Genomic DNA, 25,196 nt, shown 5'->3' on the forward strand with positions numbered 1-25,196 from the left:
ATAATAAGTCATTTTTATCCACAAGTATTTGGAAAAATGCGGTAAGAAAATAAAAACATATTTTTTTTAGACAAGTTGTCAATTTATAAAGATATTTCCAACACATAGCATGTACATACAAAAAATTACACCATACATTATGCTACTCCTCCTGAGTTTGGAGATTCCACATGTGTGAGGCTTTTCCACAGCCTGGCCACATAGAGAGGCCCAACATGTAAGGAGCACCGTCAGGTGTTCTAGGGACATACAGTAAATTACACATCTAATTTCTTGACTACCTATTACACTTTTGAAGGCCCTGGAGCACCAGGACAATGGAATTATCCACAAAATGACCCCATTTTGAGAAGCAAACACCCCAACGTATATTCTATGAGGCATAATGAGTCTTTTGAACGTATCATTTTTTTCCACATGTTTTTGCAAAATATGGAAAGAAAATGAAAACTTATTTTTAAGTTTTCTATTTATTAGATATTTCCAACACATAGCATGTACATGCCTAGCCACATAGAGAAGCCCAGCATACAAAGAGCAGCATCAGGTGTTCTAGGGACATATATTACACATCTAATTTCCTAACCAGCTATAATTTTTGAAGGCCCTTCATATTTCTAACACATAGCATGTACATACCAAGAATTACAGTATATCCCAAAATACATTCTGCTGAGCAAAGGGTAAACAAAAGATTACCTGTAGTTTTAGTAGTGCAGTTGTCCACAGAGGGGAGAATTGGTCTCAGCAGCAGGCAGGGATGTGGTCAGTGACAGCAAAAGGAATCGTCTAGGAAGCAGGCAGAGATAATGTCAGCACAGCCAAAGCATTGGTCCAGGCAGCAGACAGTGATGTGGTCAGCAACAGCCAAAGGAATTGTCTAGGCAGAGACATGGTCAGCACAGCCAAAATATTGGTCCTTGTAGTAGGCAGAAACATGGTCCATAGTACGGGTAGCAGGCAGAGTTGTGGTCAGTTCATGCAACAGGCAGAGGCATAATGGCAGTAAGTCGGCAGCAGGCAGAAATATTAAGCTTAGGGCCTTGGTCAGGTAAGACCTGGGCACAGGTGTAGAGACTTCTCTCACCCAAATCTCTTTGAAGCCCCTGATCTCCAGACCCTAATCTGGGAATTACAAAACTCTGAGAAAACCAAAAAAAAAAATTTTTTTTTCTATCCAGAAAAAACTATTCTGGAGCCCCTCACATATGTAAGACCCATGTGTTATGAATTCCACTACTACAGTAGCAGAGCAAAAGATCAGTCCAAGCGCCAATCAAAAAACATGGTTGATTAACAGGCTGAGGTCAGTTCACATGAAAGGAAGAAATGTGGTGGATAAACAATCGGGAGGATGATTGAAGCACTAGGATCTCTGTAGCTAGAGCAGGAGCACCTCTAGCAGGGAATACAAAAGTGGGTAAATTAAAAGCCATGAACCAAAAGGTGAGGTACAGGGGCAAGTCCTTACAGGATGTAGCGGTCCATTAGTCCTGGGTAATACCAACATGGGGGACAAACCCCTCATTGCACACATAGGCAGCCCGCTGGAGAGTAGAAGAGACTCTGTATCTGTGAAAGAAAAAGTAGAGAAGAGAAGTGCCAATCTAAGTGTAGCAATGATACAATTAGCTCTTATTGAAGGTAATACACTCACTGGATGGTGGATAAGTATATGAACATCAATAGTTAACAGCCATATTGGGTGCAGAGATCCCTGACTGCAGCTGGGAAGCATGGTGTCATCACTCCCGGTGGTGACAGTGGTTTCCAGAGTCTCGGGATAGATGGAGGAGGCACAGAAGGAAGCTGTCATGATGTCATCTGTCAGTGTGACACAACCTTTTAGGTCGCGTTAGGAGAGATACTGGGGACACTTTATCTTTCAGCTGCTTCTGTGGGTGGAATCAGCATCAGAGTGAAGGTTTTCTTGGGGGGATCTTTGCTTGATGATGAGGGATGTGACGATTTCTTCTATGAATTTGGGTAAGGCAGGGGTCTTCCTGTAGATTTGGTATAGGTGACATAAGCATTATAAACGCCTAAAGAAATATGATAAATTGTAACTTTTTATACCAGCCATATAGGGCTGTAGCATTTGATCATTGAAATCCACCCCCCCCTCCTCCTATGTAAAGATTATAATCTTGGATGCATACAGGCTTTTGATTTGGACCGTGTCTTCCGGGTGTCATTGTGGATGGTGGACAGGACGAAGACATAGTTACATAGTTACATAGTAGGTGAGGTTGAAAAAAGACACACGTCCATCAAGTCCAACCTATGTGTGTAATTATGTGTCAGTATTACATTGTATATCCCTCTATGTTGTGGTCGTTCAGATACTTATCTAATAGTTTTTTTAAACTATCCATGCCCCCCCGCTGAGACCACTGCCCGTGGAAGGAAATTCCACATCCTTGCCGCACTTGCAGTAAAGAACCCTCTACGTAGTTTAAGATAAAACATCTTTTCTTCTAATTTTAATGAGTGGCGACGTGTCTTGTTAAACTCCCTTCAGCAAAAAAGTTTTATCCCTATTGTGGGGTCACCAGTACAGTATTTATCTTCTTTTTTTTTTTAATTCTTTCTTTTTATTATTTTTCATATTGCAAAAGTTAAAAACATACAGCATCATGAGTTAACATATAATATCACATAATGCAAAGACACAGTTATTATACTATATTCCCTCTCCCTCCCTCCTACCCTACCTGACCCACCCCCCTAGCACACATCACACAATCATTATCTATACATGTCTTCATATCTATTGTCTGTCCATATAGCCGAACAGGAAGTAGAAATCCTCTCTGTGGATAGACCAAAGATAAAAAGAAGAGACCACAGAAAAAAAAAAAAAGGCAGAGACAGGGGCATGGTGGCGAGCGGGAGAAAATTCTCCTCAGCTCACCACTATCCCCTCATACAGGACACCCCATCTCCTTCAGCCAAGGTCTGCACATTCTCTTGAACTTCCTGAGGTTATCTTGCCTAATATACATCACTCTCTCGCTCCAAACCATTAAATTAATAGTTTCAATCCAATTCTCCACAGTCGGAGGGTCTGAACCTGCCATTTCTGTGCAATTAGTTTTCTCGCTTGGAACAGACATCTCAACACTGTCACGATGGTACCAGGCAGGACTCTATCTTCCTCCAAGCTCCCTAATAGGCATGTCTTGGTCTCAGGTTCTAATGAGCTCCTAAAAATGTTATTTATTCTAGCAATTATCTCCACCCAATATCTAAATAGCTTTGGACACTTCCACACCATATGGATAAGGTCTCTTGTCGCCTTACACCTAGGGGACTCATCATTTTGTTTCCAACCAAGTTTAAACATTTTTTGGGGGGTATAGTACACTCTGTGAATTAGAAACAGGTGAGAAAGTTTCTGCGAAGGGGAAATCGAGACCAGAGCTCCTTGTTCTAAAATATTATGCCATTGTACCATAGTTATTGTCCCTACGTCTTTCTCCCACCCCTCTCTACTCTTATGAGGTCCCACCCCATTAATAATTCTATCCCCCAGGCAAGCATACAACTTGAAGATTAAACCTTTAGTTGAGGCTGGATTAATAATTTTCAGGAGTATGGTGATCTGGGTCCTCTCCATAGTTTGAGACCTGAACCGTACTTGAATGGCGTGTCTAATCTGCAGGTATTTATAAAACGCCTTATTTGATATGTTAAATTCCCGTCTTAGATCTAAAAAAGACTTCCTCATATAACTGGATTAAACGGCTAATACCCTGCCTTTCCCATTCTCTGGGTGTCTCTATACCCCTTATTTTGGCCAAGTTTTTGTTATGCCGTAAAGGGGTATATTCTGTCACCCCATTGTACCCCATTAGTGCCTTCGTCTTCTGCCATACTTTACTAACTAATTTTATCGACGGGCATCTGTGGATGAAAGAGTCTGAGTCTAGTGCCTCCACTAGTGTATTGTGTGGGACCCACATTATCATCATTCTATTATATTCTATTCTATTAGAATTGTTCTAAAGTTACAGCTGTAGTGCTGTAACACTGGACAGCTCCCTGGACAATTCCTTGGATGATCCGGCCGTGAATCCTATTTGTCTTGAACCTTGAACTCTTTGCTCCTCCCATGAACTTCCTGATTTAAGCCATGTCTCTGCACCTCCTAGTTGCCAGAATATTGTGCCTTCTCCAGAAAATATCCTGCTTTTGTCTCTCCTGATGCCATCAGTATCTTTGCTTCTATCCATTACCGACATTTGGCTTGCTACTTGACTACACTTCTGCTTAATCCCAACCTGCAACTATTCCTTACCGATCTTTGGCTTGTTCCTTGACTATGCTTCTGCTTGATCTCTATCTGCTATATCTGCTACTGGATCCCGGCTTGCTCACTTCCTGGTTGGGTGATCCTGAGGACCACGACCTGGTGCAAAATCCATCTCCACCATCAGGAGCTCTGGAGAACACCAGTTAGTACTTAGAGTCCACACCTCAGGTGAGCCTGTGTCATCTGCCAGGGTGACCTGCCTGTGCTTCTATCCTGCCGGTTCCTGTGTGAACTTCCACTGCTATAGCAACTGATCTTCCAGCCTGACCCCTTGATCGTGACACCCTTCCTGTTTTTTCTGGAGGTAATACAGGCAAATGCAGACTGGTATAGAAGTTATCCAGGTAAACATTTTTGGAAAAGTGGGTATGCCGGGTCCCAGACAATTTTTCCACTTGTGCCAATGTAGGTTTGGCACTTAGGGGGCTGGAGCTGGGAATCTTTTCCTACATACACACAAAACGCATACAAATATCCCATTTTTTTTGGAAAGAATTGCACAAAACTATAACTAAAGTAACCAGTTATATGCTTGATTTCATCCCAGCACAATACTTAATGCACAATTCCTCACTTCCAAAATCTGTATATCATAGGTCCTTAGCTATGCATCTTGTAAATGCAGGCAGACACTGTAATCTAAGTGTGGATTGACAACACCACCACCAATGCTGTTCAAATGGTTTCATTGCATTTGAAAAATGTCTGACATTGAGGAGCTGATCAACATAGCCCGTGACACTCCCACAAACTTTACTAACACATGGGTCTGCGGGCTCCACCTCCAAGAGATGGCAAACTCCTCGGCACCTTAATCCATACCCACACATGAAGGTAGAATCTCCATCCTCTACCTTTCGCTAACTGACCCTTACCCTCCCCCACTCCCTTTTTTCCCCCTCTCCGTTTTCCCCCCTCTCCCTCTCATCCACTTAGGTCCCCTCTCTATCCACCCTTTGCCCCCTATTAACCCTGAACACTTGCACTTCTATTGACCATATGCCAATTTGTTTGGCAGAGATTTACCCTATCCAAGAGACCCCATGTGTTTCTTTATTGTTCATACTCATAATGGGGTGCAAGGTGACAGTTACGGTTACTATAGCATTACTCGTTATATGGTTTATGCTAATGATGTTACCTCCATGGATTATTAGAGCAGCAAACATTGAGACTTCCTCAACAAATCTGGATAGATATACACATAACCCAATTATTTCTGATACAGCCATATGGAGGTTATCTTCTTTTTCTACATGTAGATGTTGCTGTATCTCTTATGATCTAAATAAGACATATGTGACTTGATCTATTCTAAGTTACATACTTTATTGTTTGTTCAATAGTGTACAGTGCCTTGAAAAAGTATTCATACCCCTTGAAATTTTCTACATTTTATCATGTTACAACCAAAAATGTAAATGTATTTTGTTGGGATTTTATGTGATAGACCAACACAAAGTGACACATAATTGTGAAATGACAGGAAAATGATAAATGGTTTTATCTGAAGTTACGAATTATCCAAAATAACGAATGTCATATCTAAACGAATGGAACGTAACAAATTAATAATAATAAATAACCTATAAGTGCCCCCACCCACTCACAGTTTGAGCCCAATAGGGGGTGTTTGGGTGTTATGGGGGCAGACCCGGGTTCTCTGTAAGCTCATCATAGAGTCCCTCTTATGTTTCAACTTACTACCCTTTGGGTCCGAACCCATTGGACCCTTTAATCAAAAGCTCTGCCTTGTTTACTAGGATATTACTAAAGTTATCTTTATCTTAATTGTAAGTGGAATTTAACATGTAAACATGCTCTTTATTATTATACGTATGCATTGAAAAACCTTCATAAAAACATTGAAACAAATAATAATAAATAATAATAATAATAATAATAAAAACATATTATTATTATTTATTCTGTTCCAATTGTTTATATGCGACATTCGTTAACACCCAAACACCCCTATTGGGCTCAAACTGTGAGTGGGTGGGGGCACTCATAGGTTATTTATTATTATTAATTTGTTACGTTCCATTCGTCTAGATACAACATTCGTTCAGATAAATTTGTATTTGTTACATTCACTAACAGCCAAATTTGAATGGAAATTTCAATACCTATAATTTAATAGTTAGTTATTATTAGTTATTTTCGTTCTTTTGAATTTTTGGATTTTCTTTCTTATTTTCAAATTTCCAAATTCAGAATTTTCAAATTCCAAATTTCCGAAAAAAAAACAAAAAACAAATGAAACGAAAACAAACCAATTTTTCGGCAGTGCACATGTCCAATGGAGATCCAGGAGATGCTGCAAGTAATCCAATTACTGCCCTGGATCTCCATTTCAGGTCTCTTCAGTTGCACAATATTTACAGCCTAAATATTTAGGAGACCCAGTTATTTTAGTTAGATTATCTCCCCTGCTGGAACAGGGTCTTGACAAAGCAGCAGTATTTTAACATGTTTAATAAATGGTAAGGCACTTACTCAAAAGTAGATAAAAGCAGATACATCTTTGTTAAAAGTCAAATCGGTGACAGGATCCAACATCAAATGTCCAGGCAGCGCTACAGGATCTATTTTGGTGGCGTCAGTGGTTTCTGGTGTCCCGGGATTGAAACTGCAGGACGCAGGAGGAAGTTGTCAGTTGGAGGGTTCCTGGTCATGGTGTGATGATGCTGTGACGTGCACGCGTTCTGAGCATGCATGCTCCTTCATCAGGCATATCGTTCGGCCATCTTGGATGTGGTATAAAGGGCTGGCAGGGCTGGCGGGCCAATCAGGTCACGGGACCATCCCCTTTTTTCTTTATTCATACACAGGGGGAGCCGAGAGGCGGGAATAGGGCGTATATTGTTTATAAGGACAAGGAGAACATAGTGTGAGAAAGAACATAAAGCAAGGAGGGGACAAAGCGCACAAGAATGGAAAAGAGCAAGAGACATAACATACTATGATTTGTAAAAAAATACACAGGTATATCTATAATGGAATGGGCAGTCTGATTATAAATTGGACATAGTAGCCATACAATTATTAAAAAAATAAAAATATAATTAAGGATAAGTATGAAATAAGTATGAATCAAAAAATGTAAAATGATAATAAAAATACTGATAATAAAAATAAAAATTAAATTAGAAAATAAAAAATGAAAAAAATGAAAAAAATTGTTGTAAAAAACGATGATGGCGGGAAACCTTTATGTGTGTGCGTATCCTCATACACGTATATAAGCACCTATAAGTATACCATTTTTAAAAAAAGGGGAGGTCTCTACTCTATAATGCATATACTTACTTGGGCTGTTTCTATGTATGGGATATAGTAATGTCAAAAGACTATAGGGATCCTGTGAAACAATATAGGGGAAATGGTTAGTAAAGCATTATTTATAATGAGATTAAAGTTAGTTGAGGTTATGAACCAATAAGGACAACCTTCTAAGAAAGAAGGAGAGGGAGAAAAATGGAAAAGGAAGGAGGACAAGGATGGATGTGGTACTGTTAAGATTGGATTTTAAATGAAAAATAAACACATTGATTTCAAAAAAATGTTGCCGCAAAGAGGAGGTGGGGGCGGGGGTTGGGGGCGCGAGCACCACCTCCCTGAAATGACTTTGCCACCACCCTGAAATTTGTTTTTGCAGGTTGGGATTTCTGTGGCAATATAGGAGAGGACAACCTATATCCAGAGGTTGTCTTTGGGAAATAGACGTATGAGTGCTGCCAGCATTGCTGCAGAGGTTGTAGGGGTGGGGGGGGTCAGCCTGTCAGTGCTCAGACCATATGCCGCACACTGCATCAAATTGGTCTGCATGGCTGTCGTCCCAGAAGGAAGCCTCTTCTAAAGATGATGCACAAGAAAGCCTGCAAACAGTTTGCTGAAGACAAGCAGACTAAGGACATGGATTACTGGAACCTGTGGTCTTATGAGACCAAGATAGACTTATTTGGTTCAGATGGTGACAAGCGTGTGTGGGGGCAACCAGGTGAGGAGTACAAAGACAAGTGTGTCTTGTCTACAGTCAAGCATGGTGGTGGGAGTGTCATGGTCTGGGGCTACATGAGTGCTGCCAGCACTGGGGAGCTACAGATCATTGAGGGAACCATGAATGCCAACATGTACTATGACATACTGAAGCAGAGCATGATCCCCTCCCTTCAGAGACTGGGCCGCAGGGCAGTCACATACACTTTGTAATATTTTTTCATCATTGAGTTGAAAATTAAATCATTTTTGCTAGACAAATTTTCTCAAAAGGGAAGTCATTCTATTACTAAAGGAGAATGTAAAAAACATAATTTGGAAAAAATAACCCTTGTAAACCATACATGGAGCCTATTGTACTGCTCATGTGTATATATTTGTATATATTATACAATAGCCCAATGTATGATAAATAGAGATGGGCCGAACACCCCCCTCTGTTCAGTTTGTACCAGAACTCCCAAACAGGGGAGACATTCTAACCCGAGCCGAAAACTCAACTGATGGTGGCCAAACATGAGAATTTAAAAGACTTAATTTTGAAGGCTTATATGCAAGTTATTGTCCATAAGAGGGGTATGGGGGTCAGAGTTCTGCCCTGGGCGACATGTATCAATGCAAAAAAAAAATCAATTGTATTTTCAGTTGCAATGATTTTAACCATTTTAATACCGGGCACATTCACCCCCTTCCTGCCCAGGCCATTCTTCAGCTTTCAGCGATTTTAAATGAAAAATAAACACATTGATTTTAAAAAAATGTTGCCGCAAAGAGGAGGTGGGGGCGGGGGTTGGGGGCGCGGAGCACCACCTCCCTGAAATGACTTTGCCACCACCCTGAAATTCATTTTTGCAGGTTTGGATTTCTGTGGCAATATAGGAGAGGAGGAGACTCTGCTTGTGTACTGGTGGGCAGGTAATGATTAGGGAGGTGTAGCAGAGATTGGGATAGAAGTTCAGAACATGTCCTTCCTCCAGGAGCAGTGCACTTCACACAGAAAATAGATCTAACACCCTCAGAGACCGGAGGAGCCCTGCTAGAGGAAAAACAGCCCCCCACCTGCTCACCAGGTTAAGCTCTGACAAGAATAAATTCAGCTCAACCAGCTTACCTTCCAGCAGGCAGCAGCCCGTCCCACACTGCAGGCTGTATACTCCTCCCTCTCCTATCCTCCAGCTGTCGGCATCTTCTGCTCCTATGTCAAATAAGCTGTGCTGGAGAAGGGGGCGGGTACACTGTGTTCCCATTGGCTGAGAAGACAGTGGAGAGGTGGTGCAGGTACAGCCTCAGGATTTTCACATCAAAATGATGTCGTTGTCAGACATTTCAGGGACATGTGTAAAAAAACACACATTTTTACAAACTGTCCCTGGTTTTATTGAGGCTGGGAACCCTGATGGGGCCCCTAGTGGCCCCGGGCCCTCAGGCAGTGCCCGAGTGCCCGAATGGTCAGTCCACCCCTGCTACCGGCTAATGCCTTGTACACACGGTCGGACTCTCCGACAGAGAATGTGCGATCGGAGCTTGTTGTCGGAAATTCCAAACGTGTGTGGGCTTCATCTGACTCTTTCCGTCGGAATTTCCGACACACAAAGTTTCCAACAACAAGCTCCGATCGCACATTTTCCAATCGTGTGTAGACAATTCTGACGCACAAAGTGCTGCGCATGCTCAGAATCAAGCAGAAGAGCCGCACTGGCTATAGAACTTTATTTTTCTCGGCTCGTCCTACGTGTTGTACGTCACCGCGTTCTTGACATTCAGAATTTCCGACCAACTTAGTGTGACCGTGTGTATGCAAGACAAGTTTGAGCCAACGTCAGTCAAAAAAAAAAATCCTATGGATTTTGTTGTCGGAATGTGCGATTGTGTGTACAGGGCATAAGAGTGGGATGCCATTAAAGTTCATGTGCATGTAAAGGCAGGTGTCCCAAAACTTTTGGTAATATTGTGTATATATGGATGGTTTGGTCACCTTGCTAATATTTTATTAACCATTTCATCTCTCACACCTGTGCACCACCTATGGCCCAGAGCAATGCTCACATTTCCCTATGAACTTTTTGCAAAATGATTTTATTTTATTGCAATTCATTAACAAACAAAGTAGCCAAATGTAAAGCTCAACTCCAGGCTAAATATACAGACACAGCAGAAATACCACTTCTACATGTGATACTTAACTCCTGCCAAACAGGAGGCTGAATGGGTAAAAGTTTATTCATTTGCATGAAAAAAAATTATTTTTTTGTATTGTTTGTACTGCTCTGCCCCTTTTATCACCTCATGAAATGACATAGGCAAATATAAACTAAAAGCTGCGTAAATTCCAGAAAATGTACCCTAGTTTGTAGACGCTATAACTTTTGCGCAAACCAATAGATATAAGCTTAATGACAATTTTTTACTGAAGAAATGTAGCTGAATACATTTTGGCCTAAATGTATGACTAAAATTTAGTTTATTATTTTTTTTAAAAAACAAAAGGTAGAAAATATAATTTTTTTCAAAATTGTTGGTCTTTTTCCATTTATATTGCAAAAAATAAAAATCGCAGAGGCAATAAAATACCATCAAAAGAAAGCTCTATTTGTGGGAAAAAAGGACGCAAATTTCGTTTGGATACAACATTACATGACCGTGCAATTACCAGTTAAAGCAGCGCAGTGCCAAATTGTAAAAAGTCCTCCAGTCATTAAGCTGCCAAATCCTCCGGGGGTGAAGTGGTTAATGTCCAAACTGCTGGCAACAAAAGTGAGTACACCTCATGGTGTCATGTGACTCGTTAGTGTTACAAGGTCTCAGGTGTGAATGGGGAGCAGGTGTGTTAATTTTGGTGTTCTCTCTCTCTCTCTCTCTCTCTCTCTCTCTCTCTCTCATACTGGTCACTGGAAGTTCAACACGGCACCTCATGGCAAAGAACTCTCTGAGGAGCTGAAACAAAAAGAATGTTATGTTGCTCTACATCAGGGGTCTCAAACTGGTGGCCCTCCAGCTGTTGCAAAACTACAAGTCCCATTAAGCATTGCAAGGCTGACAGTTACAAGCATGACTCTCACAGGCAGAGGCATGATGGGACTTGTAGTTTCGCAACAGCTGGAGGGCCGCCAGTTTGAGACCCCTGCTCTACATAAAGATGGCCTAGGCCAGTGATGGTGAACCTTGGCACTCCAGATGTTTTTGAACTACATTTCCCATGATGCTCCACTACACTGCAGAGTGCATGAGCATCATGGTAAATGTAGTTCCAAAACATCTGGAGTGCCAAGGTTCACCATCACTGGCCTAGGCTATAAGAAGATTGCCAAGACCCTGAAACTGAGCTGCAGCACGGTGGACAAGACCATACAGCGGTTTACCAGGACAGGTTCCACTCAGAACAGGCCTCGCCATGGTCCACCAAAGAAGTTGAGGTCACGTGCTCAGCGTCATATCCAGAGGTTGTCTTTGGGAAATAAACGTATGAGTGCTGCCAGCATTGCTGCAGAGGTTGTAGGGGTGGGGGGGGGTCAGCCTGTCGGTGCTCAGACCATACGCCGCACACTGCATCAAATTGGTCTGCATGGCTGTCATCCCAGAAGGAAGCCTCTTCTAAAGATGATGCACAAGAAAGCCTGCAAACAGTTTGCTGAAGACAAGCAGACTAAGAACATGGATTACTGGAACCATGTCCTGTGGTCTGATGAGACCAAGATAAACTTATTTGGTTCAGATGGTGTCAAGCGTGTGTGGGGGCAACCAGGTGAGGAGGACAAAGACAAGTGTGTCTTGTCTACAGTCAAGCATGGTGGTGGGGGTGTCATGGTCTGGGGCTGCATGAGTGCTGCCAGCACTGGGGGGCTACAGATCATTGAGGGAACCATGAATGCCAACATGTACTGTGACATACTGAAGCAGAGCATGATCCCCTCCCTTCAGAGACTGGGCCGCAGGGCAGTATTCCAACATGATAACGACCCCAAACACACCTCCAAGATGACCACTGCCTTGCTATAGAAGCTGAGGGTAAAGGTGATGGACTGGACAAGCGTGTGTACAGTGTGCACATATATATATATATATATATATATACACACTGTACACACATACACTTTGTAATATTTTTTCATCATTGAGTTGAAAATTAAATCATTTTTGCTAGACACATTTTCTCAAAAGGAAGTCATTCTATTACTAAAGGAGAATGTAAAAAACATAATTTGGAAAAAATAACACTTGTAAACCATACATGGAGCCTATTGTACTGCTCATGTGTATATATTTGTATATATTATACAATAGCCCAATGTATGATAAATAGAGATGGGCCGAACACCCCCCTCTGTTCAGTTTGTACCAGAACTCCCAAACAGGGGAGACGTTCTAACCCGAGCCGAAAACTCAACTGAAGTCCATGGTAGTCAAACGTGAGAATTTAAAAGACTTAATTTTGAAGGCTTATATGCAAGTTATTGTCCATAAGAGGGGTATGGGGGTCAGAGTTCTGCCCTGGGCGACATGATTCAATGCAAAAAAAAAATCAATTGTATTTTCAGTTGCAATGATTTTAACCATTTTAATACCGGGCACTTTCACCCCCTTCCTGCCCAGGCCATTCTTCAGCTTTCAGCGCTGTCGCACTTTGAATGACAATTGTGCGGTCATGCAACACTGTACCCAAATGAATTTTTAAAAATTTTCTTCACACAAATAGAGCTTTCTTTTGATGGTATTTAATCACTGCTGGGTTTTTATTTTTTACAAAAAAAAAAAAAAAAGTTTTTCTTAGTTTCTGTCAGTAAAACCTTGGAATGCGAGCATTATTCGTTCCAGAAACATGCTTGCAATCCAAAGCAAATTTTACCATAAGAAATAATGGAAACTCTAATGATTCATTCCACAACCATTTATTCATACGTCCATCAGTTTATAGTCCATATAAAAAGATTATAGCAATTAGGGATGAGCTGAACACCCTCCTATTCAGTTCGCAGCAGAACATGCGAACAGGCCAAAAATTTGGCAGAACATGCGAACACCGTTAAAGTCTATGGGACACGGACATGAATAATCAAAAGTGCTCATTGTAAAGGCTTATATGCAAGTTATTGTCATGAAAAGTGTTTGGGGACCCGGGTCCTGCCCCAGGGGACATGGATCAATGCAAAATGTTTTTTTAACGGCCATTTTTTCGGGAGCAGTGATTTTTATAATGCTTAAAGTGAAACAATAAAAATGAAATATTCCTTTAAATATCGTGCCTGGGGGGTTTCTATAGAATGTCTGTAAAGTGGCACATTGTTCCCGTGTTTAGAACAATACCACAGCAAAATGACATTTCTAAAGGAAAAATTGTCATTTAAAACTACTTGCGGCTGTAATGAATTGTTGGGTCTCGGCAGTATAGATAAAACTCATTTAAAAAAGAGCATGGGATCCCCCCTCAGTCCATCACCAGGCCCTTTGGGTCTGGTATGAATATTAAGGGGAACCCTGAACCAAAATAAAAAAAAAAATTGTGTGGGGGTCCCCCTAAAATCCATACCGGCCCTTTGGGTCTGATATGAAAATTAAGGGGAACCCTGCACCAAAATTAAAAAAAATGTCATAGGGGTCCCCCCCAAATTCCATACCAGACCCTTATCCAAGCATGCAACCTGGCAGGCCACAGGAAAAGGGGGGGTGAGAGAGCGCTCCCCCTAAACTGTACCAAGCCACATGCCCTCAACATGAGGAGGGTGCTTTGGGGTTGCCCCCCAAAGCACCTTGTCCCCATGTTGATGGGGGACAAGGGCCTCATCCCCACAACCCTTGCCCGGTGGTTGTGGGGTCTGCAGGCGGGGGGCTTATTGGAATCTGGAAGCCCCCTTTTACAAGGGGACCCCCAGATCCCCCCGTGTGAATTGGTAACTGGATACAAATGTACTCCTACCATTTCACAAAAAAAGTGTCAACATGGTAAAAAAGACAAGAGACAGCTTGGGACAAGTCTTTTGTTAAAAAATAAAAAATAAAAATGTCCCACGGTGTAAGTTCACGCCACCCGACAGACTGAAATAGAGAAAAAAAAGCCACAACTCCGTGGGAGGCTCCCACCATCTGACGCGTCTTTGCTGTGACAGCTCTTATATAACTGAGGGCGGGGCCACCTCTGACACACAATAAACCCCCCTCTGACACACGGAGGCTTCCCCATGGCTTCCCCGTGGTGTTAGAGGGGGCGGGGTCACTCAGTTATGTCACCGGTTGGCCCCGCCCTCAGTTATATAAGAGCTGTCACAGCAAAGACGCGTCAGATGGCAGGAGCCTCCCATGGTTTTTTGCACTAATTGATGTCCCCTGGGGCAGGACCCAGGTCCCCAAAGACTTTTTATGAAATAAATTGCATATAAGCCTTTAAAATGAGCGCTTTTGTTTTTTCATGTTAGTGTCCCATAGACTTTAACGGTGTTCCGGCAGCTTTCAAATTTTCCGCATATTGTTCGCTGTTCGGCGAAGAGGCGAACATCCGATGTTCAAGTCAAACTTACGTTCAACTCGAACATCGGGCTCATCCCTAATAGCAATGTGATTGGTTGTGTAACCATAAAATGTCCGTCCACAAATGTCAGCCTCCACAAGTGGATTCGAATTAAAATCCAGCACTAGCTACGGAGTAAAAAAGAAAAGAGAGGCGCCTCTAAGTGTGGCAATATGGTTACATTTAATGAAGGTAAAACATTTAACAACTCACATGGTTGATGATTAAAAGAGGCACATCTGGGGACAAAGTGCTTTGGGGTGGGGGAGCCCCTAATTCCCCAAAGCACCCACCCCCCATGTTGAGGGCATGTGGCCTGGTATGGTCCAGGAGGGGAGGCGCTCAGTCATTCCCCCCCTTTTCTGGCCTAACAGACTGTGTGCACAGATAAGGGTCTGGTATGCATCATGGGGGGACCCCACGCTGTTTAAAAAAAAAAATGGTGTAGGGTTCCCCTTAAAATGCATATCAGACCCAAAGGACTGGTGGGGACCACACGCTGTTTTTCTGTTCACTTTACCAGTAATGTTTTTTTTTTAATTCAGCTGTTAGCGGAGAAGGACGCACTTACAGGCCCCACTCCTTAACAACCAGCTATTCACTGCACCCTGATTGGGCAAAGCTTTGCCCAATCAAGGTGCAGAATACACTGTGCAATGCAATGCATTGCAGGGCGTTCGGCAGGGTGAACATCCGCTGAACACCCTGCAAATTCGGGTGTTCCCTGAATGGAGCGAACAGCCAATGTCCAGCCCAAACTCATGCTCAGGCTGAACCATTCACCCAACACTAATGACAAACACTCATGCTTTTTTACAACAGCATAGTGTACAGGATTTTTATTATTTACTACACAAAAAGCCAGTCACATTCTTTTATTTATTTATTTATTTTTATAAAATGTAAAATGTTGATTTGCATTATATACTGCATTTTATAGGGGAAAAATGTCCAAAAGCATCAATAATTTGAAGTTCAACCCCTAGAGCCGCAATGTACACATCACTGTACAATTTATTAATGATTTGCATAGTGCTAATTAATTAAAAAAATAATGAAAATAATACCAATATTGTTGTTCATTTATTCTAATTTAATGTATTATTGATTTAATCATATCATTGTATTTTTTAAATTTGTATTTTATTATTATTCACCTAAACTAGATGGGTCAATGAGTAGTTAAAGTGAAGGAGACATAGTAAGACTTGTATGATGACAGTTTGTATTGGAAAGCAGATGGTGATCAGTAAATTCAGCGTCTTTTTCCTGGGGGAATCCGGCAGAAACTTTAAGGTTTGTTGTTCTTTGGTGACTTTGTTTTTCTTTTGTTCTATTCTGAATGGAGCGGTCCCACCACTGTAATCATGTGCCGATCTTGTGGGGTCTCTAGGGGGCGCTCAGCTCAGGTGTCGGTAGTCCGGGGAGAACGGAACACAGAAGGTTTACAATCACTCTAATAATGGAGAACGATGTCACCGGATTTACTATTCTCTGCAATGTTAGAAATCTCACCAGCATATGGTAACCAGCCTCCGGAATATCACCTATCAGGGGAATCCAACACAACACGGAGAATAAAGATATTCCTGTATAAGACACAAGAAATACAAACTTCTAAATGTGTCTCTAAACTGACTTCAGTGATCAGATGAAGAATAATACATTCGGATTCCATTTCCTGAGAGATTGTACAGAAACTTTCATCCAATAGAACAAACTCCGACAGAGGAGATGTCTAATAATACTTTACTAAAGAACTGCTTTCCAGTATTAGCAATGCTTAGAGAAAAAAAAAAAACTTATAAAGTTTAGTAGTTACTTTTACTGGAAATTATTAGTATACAAAATAATGAAATTTGTTATTAGCATGTAAAATATTAAGTAAATGTAATTTATAATTAAAGATAAAATGTATTGTTTAATAAAATATCAATAACAATAATTAGAATAAATACTTTGAATAATGGACATATCATTTGTGAAGAAACATTTTGTAATATATATGAATGTTTTGTTTGTGAAATGCGCCTACAGCACCAAATACTTTGCTTTATTATTTTAACCAGAGAAGGTACATGTGTGAAATTTCCCTGCTGAAGGGCAGAAAGCAGGTTGTCATACATGACTTTTCCTGGCACAAGAGGAGTGCCACCTCTGGGTCTGCCCTGCAGAACTTACAGAGTCTCTGCCCCGGTGTAGATTCTGTTCCCTAGACATAAAAGCTGCAATGCTACATGACTTCATTTTGCCTAAATTCATTGTATAGTCTATTGAACACTTGTGAGGGTCTGCTGTTTCAGAGGACAACTTACCTGATGCAATCTGCTTATTCTATGGCCAACATATAGTATCCTGCCTAAACAGGTTTAAAAGTTGTGGTGAAATTCTGTTAACATGTACCACCTTGATTCATTCTTGGAAAAAAAAAAAAAATACTCCTTAGTTCTCACTGCAGTCTACTTGCTCTCTCCTTCAGAAAAGAGGGCCTGACCAAAAAGGATTACACACTTAGCAGCAAAATTGTAAATTTTTTCCTTATTCAGTCTGTGAAAATGGAAGCCAATTTTTTACCTGCATATTAATCTGTTTACTCTCTCCCTGATAAATTGCAGTCTATCCAATGAAAGCTTGAAAAACGAGGTGCAATTCTGTTCAATGTTTATGTTTTTAATTTAAAACTGAAAGTATCTAATTTTTTAGTTTCAGGTGCAAGATGCCCATTGTTTTACTCAGAAATCAAAGCCTTCCAATACATGCTTAATATCAATGGTGCAAATCTCTAACTCCTTACCATCTTCAGTCTTCAAAGCAAGACACTCATTTTTTTATTTCCTTGTGTAATTTGCTTGCTCTCTCCCTCAGAAATTGGGGCTTATCCAAAAATGTTTGATAGCTGTGGTGCAAAACTGTAAAACAAATTTTCCTCAGTCCCTGAATTTTTCTTCAGTCTCTAAATTAAGATACTAATTTTTAATTTTCCTGATGTAATATGCTCACTCAACCTCAAAAATTTTCATCTTCAGTTTCCTAAAAATGACATTACTTTTTTATTTACAGATGCAATTTGCTTACTCCAGGGGTGTTCTGGGATCCCACGGCGGTTCTCTCGACTCCTTCCCACAATAGATAACCCCCTCGGGAAGCTCTCTCACGAGGGGGTTACCTTGCCAGAGGGCCAGATTTGATGAAGTGAACTTGCATGAGGGCCGTCCATTTTGCCTGACATTCTTTGAACCATTAAAATTATATGCAAACAAATACACTGCCCAACAAGAAACATCTTGCCTTTGTGGCTGTGTGAGGTGAAGAGTCTAAGTAGTTTGGGCATGTTATTTGTATATACAAAATTTATTGTTGTATAAAAAGGCCCAGGCATATGACACACACCTTCACTTTGAGAGGGAAGTTTCAGGAAAAAACTTACATTTTAAAGAAAGAAGCAAATGTGAAGCAAAATAAGGGTCAGTGCCCATCAATGCAGCCTAATCAGTGCCATCTGCAGCCTCACCATTTCCATGAATGCAGCCTCACAAGTGCCATGAATGCAGCCTCACAAGTGTCATGAATGCAGCCTCACCATTGCCATCAGTGCAGCCTGATCCATGCCCATTTGCAGCCTCGGAGGGGACAGGGAGGGGGGCGGGACGAGCGCCAACAGATTACATACAGGAGAATCTCCTGTTTACTCAGTGGCCTCTTTATTACAAAGTCCTGCCTCCTATGATAGACAGAACAGTCATTCAATGGCAGCTCAGGAGACAGGAATTCCTATTACAGAGGCCGCCGAGTAAACAGGAGATTCTCCTGTATGTAATCTGATGGCACTCAGCCCTCCCCCCTCCCAGTCCCCTCCGAGGCTGCCAGAACTGAATGATAAATATGGTATATATCTTTTGTGGCCCCCCAATGCTGTGCTCGGGGATTCGTTGGGGCTACACAAGATATATATATATCCAAATTACCAGGGGTGCCGTATTAAACCAGAACACGGACCACAATTGGCCCGCGGGCCGGACTTTGGACATGCCTGGCTTACTCACTTCTTTAAAAATTGCAACCTATCCATTTTTTAAAAAAATTCCACATGTAATACACCTGCTCAGTCATTCAAAATTGCAGCCTGTGCATAGAGGCCTAATATCTGTGGTGCAAAGTTGTAAATTTTTGCCCTGCCCTCTCTGAATAAAAACACTATTTTATTTCTTTACAGATGCAACATGCCTGCTCAGTCCCTAAGAAATTGCAGCCTGTCTAAAAAGGCATAATGACTGCGGTGGATAACTGTAAAATGTATGCTTTGTCAGTCTCTGAATCAAGACATATTGTATTGTGGTATCCCAAATTTAGTATATATATTTGTAGCACTAACTCACGGTGGAGCTGCTGGTTTAAGCGGGTCTGTTACCTTCACTCTGCTTCTCTCTGTTTCACCGGCACCGGGTCTAGGGTTCCATTGAGTTTACTCCTGGACAACACACGCACCAACACTGGAGTACGTTTTCAATGCTTTATTAAAACAAACGACTTAGGAAGTAGCAGGAAAGAGGTAGAAAGGAAACTTGCAGAAGAAACTCAAATATTCTCTGGTAGGGTTCTCTTGACAAAATGTCCTGGTAGAATTCAAATACTATTGAAATGCGCTCCCCTCGTGGGACACACTCTTTGCTCGTCTGGATAGGCCTCTCTCACCGGTCTAGCAGCCAGCACGCAGCACAAATCAAAGTCTCTGCCACAGACTTAGTTGGGAACAAAATCCGTACGATCCTCTGCCACAGGATGTATAGATTTCTCTATAGTGAAAGTCAGTCACAGTTCTTTAACCTTTAAACCGAGCCGGCAACACTATGCTGTATAGTTACTTTTGGATACGTCCTCCAACCGAGTCACCAGGCCCCTTTATAGACCAGCACGCTGCGTGATCTCTCCAAGACGGGTCCTCCCCTGGGATCTCCTCAGTTGTCCAGCTTCGTCACACAGGACCGACAGCTCAGGACCATTCCTCGGCCGCGGTGGTAGGCTCCAGACAAGCCTCTGGACCCACCCCTGCGCCGCTGTATTGTGGGCCTCCCGATCGGAGGACCACGAGGTAGCTCCTTAATGCATACCTGTCGGCCAGGAGGGCCAGCAGGTGGCTGTAAAACAAACCCCAAAATATGGCGTCTGGCCCATAAATACCTTCGCCCATAATGCAACTCGGAGGACCACCTCCACCGAGCGAGCCTCCGGGACAGAGGAGCATCCATACGCTTCAACATGTTGCCTTTCCAACCCTGACCAGTGGTAACAGCGACACCCACCGGTCAGCACGGAAACACACACAACGTCAGCCAAGCTGGAACAGAGGCAAACTTTAACCTTCCTAACGCACAATTTACTAAATTTACCTAACATGCGGTAGATTGCAAATCTACCAGCGCTACATATATATATATAGATATATATATATATATCTATATATATATATATATCTATATATATATATAGATATATATATATATAGATATATATATATATATATATATATAGTGCCTTGCAAAAGTATTCACCCCCTTGGCATTTTTTGTGTTTTGTTGCCTCACAGCCTGGAATCAACACGGATTGTTTGAGGATTTGCATCATTTAATTTACAGAACATGCCCACAACTTTGAAGATTTTTTTTTTTATTGTGAAGTAAACAACAAATAGGACAAAATAACAGAAAAAGTCAATGTGCATAACTATTCACCCCCCCCCCAAAGTCAATACTTTGTAGAGCCACCTTTTGTGGCTATCACAGCTCCAAGTCGCTTTGGATAAGTCTCTATGAACTTGCCACATCTTACCACTGGGATTTTAGCCCATTCCTCTTTGCAAACTGCTCTAGCTCCTTCAAGTTGGATGGTTTGCGCTTGTGAACAGCAATCTTTAAGTCTGACCAAAGATTTTCTTTTGGATTGAGGTCTGGGCTTTGACTAGGCCATTCCAACACATTTCCATGTTTCCCCTTAAACCACTCAAGTGTTGCTCTAGCAGTGTGTTTGGGGTCATTGTCCTGCTGGAAGGTGAGCCTCAGTCCTAGCCTCAAATCATACACAGAATGGTACAGGTTTTGCTCCAGAATATCCCTGTATTTAGCACTATCCATCTTTCCCTTAACTCTGACCAGTTTCCCAGTCCTGACTGCTGAAAAACATCCCCACAGCATGATGCTGCCACCACCATGTTTCACAGTGGGGATGGTGTTCTTTGGGTGATGTGATGTGTTGGGTTTGCGCCAGACATAGAGTTTTCTTTGATGGCCAAAAAGTTCAATTTTAGTCTCATCAGAGCAGAGCACCTTCCTCCATACATTTTGGGAGTCTCCCCATGTCTTTTCGCAAATTTAAAACGTGCCATTTTGTTTTTTGCTGAAAGTAATGACTTTCTTCCGGCCACTCTGCCATAAAGCCCAACTCTATGGAGCATACGGCTTATTGTCCTCCTATGTACAGATACTCCAGTCTCTGCTGTGGAACTCTGCAGTTCCTCCTGGGTTACCTTAGGTCTCTGTGCTGCCTCTCTGATTAATGCCCTCCTTGCCTGGTCTGTGAGTTTTGGTGTGCGGCCGTCTCTTGGCAGGTTTGCTGTTGTGCCATGTTCTTTCCATTTGGTTATGATAGATTTGATGGTGCCCCTAGGGATCGTCAAAGATTTGGATATTTTTTTATAACCTAACCCTGACTTGTACTTCTCAACAACATTGTCCCTTGTTTGGAGAGTTCCTTGGTCTTCAAGGCAGTGTTTGATTAGTGGTGCCTCTTGCTTGGGTGTTGCAGCCACCGGGGCCTTTCAAAAAGGTGTGTCTATGTAATGACAGATCATGTGACACTTAGATTGCACACAGGTGGACATCATTTCACTAATTATGTGACTTCTGAGGGTAATTGGTTGCACCAGAGCTTTTTATGGGCTTCATAACAAAGGGGGTGAATACATACGCACATGCCAATTATCAGTTTTATGTATATATTTTTCTAATTTTACTTCACCAACTTAGACTAAAGGCTGTAATGTAACAAAATAGGTAAAAAGCCAAGGGGGTGAATACTTTTGTAAGGCACTGTATATACCCTGTTTCCCCGAAAATAAGACCTAGCGTGATTGTCGGTGATGGCTGCAATATAAGCCCTACCCCCCAAATAAGCCCTAGTTAAAGTCCTTGTAGGTCTTATTTTCAGGGTAGGGCTTATTTTTGGGGAAACAGGAGAGGGCTTATTTGGGGGTAGGGCTTATATTGCAGCCATCACCGACAATCACGCTAGGTCTTATTTTTGGGGAAACAGGGTATATATAGATATATCTATTTATATAGATATATCTATATATATATAGATATATAGATATATCTATCTATTTATCGATAGATCTATCTATAGATAGATATATCTATAGATATATATTGTATATATGGACCACATAATGATTAGATATGGGCTGCCAATAAGTCTTCATGTATTAATAAATGGTAATCACTGAATTGACAGATTTAGCAGATTAACCAAAAGTTACATAAAATGTGTAAATGTTCAGGGACCACAGATTAAAGGTCTAAGAAAACACATATACTGGAGGTGTAAAGGGTAGAAGTGTCAGGAAAGAATTCACCTGCTGGTGGCATTGTGGCTCCCAGATCTACAGACTGCAGTTCCAGTGTCCACCAGCAGGTGTCTCTCAGCAGTCAGAAGCTGTGTCTATGGACGCAGAGTGTATGAGACGGGAGCGCCCCCGCAAGGTAACCCCCTCGTGAGAGAGCTTCCCGAGGGGGTTATCTATTGTGGGAAGGATTCGAGAGAGCCGCCGTGGGACCCCAGAACAGAAGGATCAGGGCCACTCTGTGCAAAATGAGCTGCACAGTGGAGGTAAGTATAATATGTTTGTTATTTTAAAAAAATGAACCTTTACAACCACTATAATAGCAGATCCATAGCTTGGTTTTCAAAGATCCATGCACAGTAATTGCTTCTCTCACATTTCCGGTACAATTGGGTAAAGACTCAATGGATGAGGGGCCCATTTCAATATTAAAATGGCTCCTCGTTAATTTGTCTCTAAAATATTTTACATGTTTGTATGTAATTTCAGAGGATGCACCTAGATATTTCCTCAAGATTGGGTTGTTTGTGAGTAGGTACCAATGTTTCTGGAAATAAATCAAAACTCTACATACTATAAATACATGCAGATCTGGTTACTGGAAGTACACAGTCTTTGTAATACGCCATTTGGCTCTTTCTATCTATATCTGTCAGATTATCTCTAAATCTATCTACTTTTAGGCGATCCCTGAAAACTTTTCTCTTCGGAGAAGTCTATCCTACCTCCACCTAACAACTGTTCTTTTATTTTCTTCATCAGCTCACCCCCCCCCCCCCCACAATTATTACCCTTTTGTATCACTTGGCCCTCCCTCCTAGATTGTAAGCTCTAATGAGCAGGGCCCTCTGATTCCTCCTGTATTGATTTGTATTGTAAAGGAAGAAAACTGCGCTTGGAAGAATTGAATAAGCAGCAGCTTATTGTGGGATATACACAAAACAAATATGGGGCAGAAAAGCTGCGCTAAATAAATTAAATGATCTAATAAGCCTGAAAAACGAATTACTTTTCAGTATGTACTATAAAACAAAATTAATATGTGAAAACAAATTATAAAACAATCCAGAAAACACATAAATAAAAAATTCTGTGATATTGCTAATTGAAGTCCATATGTTCCAATGCTTCAACAATTACACTCAGTGATTTGACATGACGAAGTGTATCCCCAACTAGTGAATGACATGCTTACCAGAAAGGTAAGCCAATTAGACAGATGGCTTAAACCCAGGCCAGATGGCAAACCCAAAAATGCAGATATCCTAACCGGTAAGTGGAACATCAACCAGTAAAGATACCAAATCTAGTGCACCAACACCACACAGAGAGCCTCCTTACCAGATAGAAGGCTCAAAATGCAGATATCCTAACGAACAGATGGATCACCAACTGGATAGATGAGGCTATTGGATGGATGGACCAGACTCACAGCATTGAACCGAAGGCTCCATAACTGGTTTGGATGAGACCAGTCGTCGTGTGTAAAGCGGCGATCAGGAGACAGCCTAGTTCTGGGTGGAAGGCTGCCTTCCACCCAGAAGGCAGGTCTCATCCAAACCACGCGAGTTATGGAGCCTTCAGTTCAATGCTGTGAGCATGTCACCCTCACTCTTTGTTTGACAATATCTTTCCTATAAACTTACAACATAGATTTTGCTAATCTCTAATGCCCCGTACACACGATCGGAAATTCCACCAGCAAAAGTCCGATGTGAGATTTTGGTCGGAAATTCCGACCGTGTGTATGCTCCATCTGACTTTTTCTCGTGGAATTTCCGCCAGCAAAAGATTGAGAGCAGGTTCTCTATTTTTCCGACGGAAATTTCGATTGTCTGTGGCAATTCCAACGCGCAACATTTCTACGTATGCTCAGAAACAATTTGACACATCCTCGGAAGCATTGAACTTCAATTTCTCGTCTGGTTGTAGAGTTGTACATCACCGCGTTCTTGAGAACTTTTGTGTGACGGTGTGTATGCAAGCCAAGCTTGAGTGGAATTCCGTCAGAAAAACCATCCAAGAATTTTCCGACGGAAATTCCGCTCGTGTATACAGGGCATTAGAATCAGATCCTATTGATTTCAGTGGGGTTCGGATTCAGGATCTGAACTTTGGTAACATTTGCCAAAACTGCACTGAGCCAAATCCAGGTACATTCGGCTCATCCCTAGTCACTGGTTAATAGGATTACCAAGGCCACTTGCTCCCTAACAACCAGCAGCCCCGAGGGAGAAGCTTCCACATATAGTAGGATTAGTATTATGGCTACTAAATGTTTTACTACCTACTGCATGTGAAGATTTGACCGAACACCCAACTACTTCAACTATTCTCCCAACCTCCAATTAAGCAAAATTCACTCCAAAGGCAGGTTCAGACCAAACCAGGAGCCCCTGCCATACTTTTAAGTTTTGTGTTAGTTTTCTCTGTTAAAGTTCCCTAAGATAAAAGGTAAATACACCTCAATATCTATTTATAAATATTTTGATACAAGATCCACTCAACGTTTACCCAATATTCACATTTTTTTCATTTGTATTTGATGTGTGAATCCTGTCTGGAAGTTGCATGAATCTTGAGTGAAAACAATTATAAATAATAAGAATAAAGTGAAATATGTATACCATCTAGTTAAAAGTTTATTTCTAGATAATTTAGATCATTTTTTTATTTTCTAATAAAGGTAGCCCCCCCCCAAAAAAAATAATAAGAATAATAATAATAAGTTAAAAACAAAAATCAAACAAAACAAAAGATTACAT

The 25,196-nt window shown here is 41.5% G+C and overlaps 2 long non-coding RNA genes across 4 annotated transcripts in view; one reads left to right on the forward strand and one right to left on the reverse strand.

The window, feature by feature from the left end:
• Nucleotides 1-7,067, reverse strand: part of LOC141126687 (uncharacterized) — an 81,074-nt gene extending 74,007 nt beyond the window's left edge. The window contains exons 1-4 of one of the 3 annotated variants that reach the window (XR_012241423.1): nt 6,815-7,061; nt 1,658-2,003; nt 1,472-1,572; nt 700-789 (exon numbers count right to left, since the gene is read on the reverse strand). This is a non-coding gene — a long non-coding RNA (uncharacterized lncRNA). Of the gene's footprint in view, nt 1-699; nt 1,573-1,657; nt 2,004-6,814 lie in introns of all 3 variants that reach the window. The other 2 variants (XR_012241422.1, XR_012241424.1) reach the window with 2 other exon arrangements.
• Nucleotides 1-25,196, forward strand: part of LOC141126696 (uncharacterized) — an 885,136-nt gene that overhangs the window by 202,191 nt on the left and 657,749 nt on the right. The window lies entirely within an intron of this gene.

Source organism: Aquarana catesbeiana, linkage group LG02 (genome assembly GCF_042186555.1).
Source record: "Aquarana catesbeiana isolate 2022-GZ linkage group LG02, ASM4218655v1, whole genome shotgun sequence".
NCBI classification, from domain to species: domain Eukaryota; kingdom Metazoa; phylum Chordata; class Amphibia; order Anura; family Ranidae; genus Aquarana; species Aquarana catesbeiana.